Source organism: Alnus glutinosa, chromosome 4, assembly GCF_958979055.1.
Source record: "Alnus glutinosa chromosome 4, dhAlnGlut1.1, whole genome shotgun sequence".
Taxonomy (NCBI): Eukaryota; Viridiplantae; Streptophyta; class Magnoliopsida; order Fagales; family Betulaceae; genus Alnus; species Alnus glutinosa.
In genome coordinates this window covers 14,935,806-14,942,659 of record NC_084889.1, presented here as the reverse complement: position 1 = coordinate 14,942,659, position 6,854 = coordinate 14,935,806, and positions in this window count along the sequence as shown.

The window sequence follows — 6,854 nt, the reverse complement described above, 5'->3', positions numbered from 1 at the left end:
AACTTCCCCACGTCATTTATTATGCTAGTCGGACTCTGAACGATGCCCAGCTGAATTATTCGACCACTGAGAAGGAGCTGCTGGCAGTCGTTTTTGCTCTGGATAAGTTTCGATCCTACCTACTAGGTTCTAAAGTCATCATCTACTCGGATCACGCGGCGTTGAAGTATCTTTTTTCCAAAAAAGATGCTAAATCTCGCCTCATCCGGTGGATTTTGCTCTTACAAGAGTTCGACATTGAGATTCGGGACAAGAAGGGCTCCGAAAACGTGGTGGTTGATCATCTCTCGAGGATTACCGTAGACTTCACGGAAGAAGCCGCCCCCATTTCTGAGACCTTCCCCGATGAGCAGTTGATGCATATCGCTCATGCTCACTCACCATGGTTCGCTGACATAGTGAACTATCTTGTCACCGGTCAAATGCCTTTGCATTGGGGACGGCAAGATAAGTCCAAATTTATGTCCATGGTGAATAATTTTTTCTAGGACGATCCTTACTTGTTCAAGTATTGTCCCGATCAGATCATTAGGAGATGCATTCCCGAGCCTGACCAATCCAGTGTCATCTCCTTCTGTCATGATCATGCCTGTGGAGGCCACTTCAGTGCGAAGAAGACCGCTGTAAAGATTTTGCAGTGCGGATTCTATTGGCCTACCATCTTTCAAGACGCTCACACTTATTGTGTTGCATGCGAGCGCTGTCAGAAGCTAGGGAGTATTTCACATCGAAATATGATGCCCCTCAACCCGATTCTTATTGTTGAGATTTTCGATGTATGGGGCATTGATTTCATGGGACCTTTCCCAAACTCCTTCGGCTATCTGTACATTTTGGTTGCTGTGGACTACGTGTCCAAATGGGTAGAGGCAGTTGCCTGCAAGACCAACGACCACAGAGTTGTGGTCCAGTTTCTAAAAGACACTATATATGCTCGTTTTGGTACTCCTCGAGCAATTATTAGTGATGGAGGAAAGCACTTCTGCAACCGGGTCTTTGAACAGCTGATGAAGAAATATTGCATCACGCACAAGGTTGCCACTCCCTATCACCCTCAGACGAGTGGACAAGTGGAGGTTTCAAACAGAGAGATCAAGAGGATTTTGGAGAAGACGGTGAACCCGTCAAGGAAAGATTGGTCTCTCCGGTTGAACGATGCATTATGGGCATACCGGACAGCGTTCAAGACACCGATTGGCATGTCACCTTATCGTATCGTGTACGGGAAAGCATGCCATCTGCCTGTGGAGTTGGAGCACAGAGCCTATTGAGCCATTAAGCAGCTGAATTTTGATCTCACAAAGGCTGGCTCACAGAGGAAGCTCCAACTCAATGAATTGGAAGAGCTGAGGAATGATGCCTATGACTGTGCTAGGATGTACAAAGCACGGATGAAGAAGACTCACGACCAGAACATATTGAGACGATCTTTTGAGCCCGGTCAGAAAGTCCTTCTTTACAATTCCCGTCTGCATCTGTTCCCAGGGAAGCTCCGATCTCGATGGACAGGCCCTTTCATAGTTCGATCAGTATTTTCTTATGGGGCCATTGAGATTGAGGATCCAAAAAATGGCAGCACGTTCAAGGTGAACGGGCAACGACTGAAGCCATTTTTGGAGTTACAGAGCTCGGAGGTTGAGATGACCCTTTTAGAGGACCCGAGTTACTCGGAGTGATTGTTGTCAGAATGGAAAGTCTGGCTGAAGACTGAAAACTTAGCGCTTGTGGGAGGCAACCCTCATCATTTTTTTTCCCTATCATTTGATTTTCTTTTTTGTGTTTTAATTGTTATTTTCAGGACAGTGTCTGCCGTTCAAGTTTGGGGGAGCGCTTCTCTTACAGTGTGCCCACCTTGCATCACCCTTCGGTATTGTAACTCTAGCCACATTGGGGACAATGTGTTATTCTAGTTTGGGGGTGGGGTAGACATTTCTGTCTGTTTTCATTTAATTCTTGCTTTGTTAATATTCATTTAAAAAAAAAAAAATATATTTTGCCTCATTGTTAGTTGAGCATGGTTACATCTTACTATGGTTTGCATCTCATTGGTTTGATTAAAATGTTGAATTTTGCATATCATGAAAATCTGAGATCTTTTGACTCATCTTTGGATTAGAGAGACTTGACATGTTTAAACTGTTCATCACAAGCACATTAGCATTTGTTTCTGTGGGGTATGAGATTTGAATTAAAATTGATATGTCTTGAGATTTGTAGGATGACTTGTTGATGAATCCTTGGCTTATTGTTAAAAAAAAAAATAAAAAAATAAAAAAAAAATGCTTAGAATAATATCACCAATTTGACTTTTCATTGAGTAACCGGGCCCCTTGCCTCATTAAGCATTGGGTGTTCGCGTAAAAAGATGAGAATTTCAGCTTGGATGATTGTTTGGCTAGTTTGACTTCGTAGCCTTTTTGACTTGAGTAATTAAGCCCTTAGGGATGTTTTTACATCTAGTGCCCTAAAACCATCTGGTTTGGGAGTCACTGGCCCAACACTCGTTACATGGGTCAATTAGAAAGCTTAAAGGAGTCAAACATTGCACAGCCGACACAAAATAATAATAAATGTAAGATAAGCCTTGGTTATTTGACGGAAGTCCTGCGAATTTTTGGATATATATGCTTTGAGGAAAATCGAAACCCCATGATTCTATATTATTCACACTTTACACTTTTGAACATGTGTTGTCTCAATTTTCCATCTATGAGTTGATCGATTTTTGATAATATGATAATGTGATATTCATTTTGTTAAACATACTCATGATGTGTGAACCATGTGTTTGAATGATGATTTTCGCTCAATTGATAATACGGCATTTCAGTGTTTGTGGGTACCACTTCTGGCAAACCCTCACGAGACTTCACTCGTCCACTAGGGAGTCCTAGGGGTTTAAAAGGCTTGTTGCATATGCTAAATGCAATCGTTTCTCCCACGAAAGAGGACTTATGTTTCATGCTTTGATTTTGTTTTTCATTTTGTTTTTGCTAAGGGACTAGCAAAATGTAAGTTTGGGGGTATTTGATGAGTGCCAAATATTGTGTATTTGGACCCCTTGATTTGCACTAGTTAGACCTTTAGCCTTGTTATTTTCTAATGTTTTGGTTAGTTTTTGTGTTTTCGGTTTCTGTAGGATAATAAGAGAGGAATGACAAATTTCATAAGGAAATAGCTGGAAATTCGGAGACCCTGACAAGTCGATCGATCGAACTTAAAATTCGATCGATCGAATATTTGCCCGAAGTCGATCGATCGAAATAAAAGTCGATCGATCGAATTTTCCCAGAAACTGCTTTTGCAGAGCGCGCCAGAACGCCCAATCAGAAGCCAAAAAGCAGTCCTCCCTCTGATTTCTGCTGCAGAACACGCTGGTTTCGTGTTTGTGGTTGTCTCTAGCTGCAGAGGAACCCTAGAGGAGGGTAGATGAGTCATTTCTTGCCATGGCTTGCTTCTATAAAAGCCATAGCCCTCCCCTTGTTGAAGAAAAAAAGAATGGAGAGTAGGATAGAGCAGAAATTCTGTAGATAGGTTTAATTTCGTGCTTCTTGTAGTGTAATTCAGTAGTTTATTTTCAGATACTTTCTCTTTGTAGAGCTTTTCTTTCATTTCCATGGTTGTTCATCATTTTATTGTGGTGTTCTTAGTCATGGAAGGCTAGTAACCTCAACTAGGGTTGAGGATGAAACCTTTCCATTGATGACACTCACAACCTTGCTGTACCACTTGCACATTTAATGATATATCATTTTAGTTGTTCAAGTTCCATTCATTTAAAAACTTTATCTTTTGCAATGAATGTGGTTAGTGGTGGATAGAGGACATTTTATGTGTTTCAACCGACTAATACATTGTTTTATCGGTTTGAATGATGATATCCATTGTGATTGAACGATACATTGGATGTTTTGATTTCAATCGGTACTCTTTGTGATTTGTCAATGAGTTGGATTCATTTAATGGTCCTTGGGTTTATGGTTAAGAAACTTGAATAACACCCTAAGCTTAATGTTCTTTGGGTGTTCAAGTGGAAACCAAGAGTGTGAGTTGTAGGATTTGGTTTGGTGGATTCCTTAATCTTAGTTCCTTTTATTTTACATATTTCATTACATCTCTTTCATTTAGTCTTTTGTTCTTGAATCAAGTCTCAAACCTTTGGAACTAGGTTAAGATGAGGTTGATTAAGCAAGATACCAATATTTGACCATTTCCCTGTGGGATCGACCTCGCACTTGCATAACACTATATTGCAAAACGATTCGTGCATTTGCGAGTACTATTTAAAACGCACATCATTAACCATGTGACGTTTAGCCACGTGCCACCCCAAGTGGCTAAATGCAATTTTATTTTCTTAAAAAAAAGGCAATTATAGCCACGTGACTAAAAATTTTCTTCTTTTTTCTTCTCCCAATTTGGCGTACATCCAGGCCGGTGTTTTTTCTTCTCCCAATCTGGCGTATATCCAGGCCGGGACCGGCAATCACCCAGTCGCCGGATTGGAACCCATCAAACCAAAAATACAAAAACCCAAAATGGGAAAAAAATCAATAAACCAAAACAACAACAATCCAGTCGCCAGAAATCAAACCAAAAAAAAAAAAAAAATTAAAAAAAAAAACCAATTCGCCTGCCATTAAACCTAAACAACAAAAACCTAGTCGCCCACTCAACCACTCGCCGGAAATCATCAAACCAAAACAAGAAAAACCCAAAATCAAATTGAAAATCCGACCGGCGAGCGTGAGTAGGAGAAGAAGGAACGGCGAGCGTGGGAAAAAGGGAAAGAAGGAAAAGAAAAACCGAACACCAAAAAACCAAAAATCGGCCGGCGAGCGTGAGTCGGTCGGATCTCCTATATCTCTGAGAGTCGGTCGACCACAAGCTCTACCTCTCGGGCCGTGACCCTCTGGACTCCAGTTCCGTCGTTGACCACGGATCTATCTCAGAATCTCTCTCTCCAGCTCTTTCAGTCTCCCTCTTCCATCTCCCTCTCTATGACTCTGTGTGGAGGAAATGAAGAAAAAAATGAGAAGAAGGAACGGCGAGCGTAGGAAAAAGGGAAAGAAGGAAGAAAAAAATAACAAAATGAAAAAAGAATAGTTAAAAAAGGGGGCGGGGGAACTGATAAAAAAAAAAGGGGAAAAATTGAAAAAAAAAAAAAAAAAAAAAAAAAAAAAAAAAAAAAGTAAGAAGGAGGGAAATTAGAAGTGGGTTGGAGGGAAGTTTTAACAATTAATGATAGATTAGCCACGTGGCCAATAAATAAGTGGCTAAAATTTTAAATCTTAAAATAAATTAAAATAATTTTAATAAATTAACCATGTGGCTTATGTGTCAAGTGGCCAATTGGCCACGTGCATATAAGCCACACGGCTAAAATTTGAAATATATATATTTTAATAAATTAGCCATGTGGTTTATGTGACACGTGGTATATTATTCACATTGCTAAATCGTCATGTGGCTACGGTACCGGATACTGTAGCCACGTGGCTAAAATCAATGTTTTTTTTGTAGTATTTGTTCATTTACCGTCCTAGTGGTCGTCAAGCAAAGTTTCTAGTCTCTCCTCTTAACATCTCCCACGAGCAGCTTTCGAGCGAATGTCAAGCAAAAATTCTGCCGCAATCTTGTTCGACCAAGAGTCCAGCGAGATTTCTATCACCTTGCATAATTAATCGTATGTCAGCCCTTTTGAAGCTCAGTAAGTGTTGCGTTCTTCCGGACCCTCCCCCGCTCTACAGGAGTACTCTTAATTTTGAGGTTAATATATAGACCTTTATGCCCATGTTAAAAGAAGATTTTTTCTGATTCAGCCAAAATATTAGATATTTATTGGATGACATGTCATGATTAGAAAAAATAATCAGAGAAAAGATGAGGCCCTTAATGGATCTGTTAGCCGTTTCCAGGTGCCCATGAAGCAGTGTACAATAAGGATGTGTAACCTCTAACCGTCAACCACTTGTGTTAACTCAGAAAAAAAAAAGGGAACAACCACTTGTATTAATTGATAGTTACTCTTTGGGACACGTAATTAAGACGGTTTTGCTTTATTGATAAAGAAGAAAAAAAAAACGTCGCATCCACTCTTACGTACTATTATTGAGGTAATTCTAAAAGTCATTATCGGAAGGAAGGCATTAAAATTGAAGGGTTATCCGCTAAAATTTTTCGTTAAATCTTATCAAAAATTTTAAAATACTCATCATTTTTTTTTAGTAATAAAAAGAAAAAAATTGTTAAGATTTAAGTGTTGGTTAGACTTTAAAGGAATTTGCAAAAGTATCCATACATGAATCTTTGAAAATTTTTATAAATTTTTTTATAAATATAAACATATGGGCATTTTAAAATTTTTGATAGGATTTAACGAAGAATCCTAACGGAATGATCCCTAATTGAGACTTTTCGAAAAATGGATACCCTACATTGAAATGTTTTGAAATTCAGGTACATTCTTTAAATAAATGTGAAAGTTCGATACTCTTAAGTGACATTCTCCTCAATCATTATTAGATTTAAACAGATCATTATAATTAGATTTTAGATTCATTGGCGATTTTTATTGCCACATTAAAGAGTATATACTTAGAAGTGTAAACTTGAGAGTGGATAAAGAGTTTCTCAGCAAAGAAGCTGCTTTTTTTCTTCTTTTTTCTCCGGGGTGGAGGCTTGTTCAAGATATATAATAATCGAGACGTGAAAGTGTGAGGGACAAGGATGCTTTCAATTTCAAATAAAATGGATAGCTAGTATCATTAGATTTTAAAGTTGGTCCATTTAATTGTGTACATGTACAATTTTATATTATTTTAAAATTAAAAAGATGTGTTAATATTTATTTT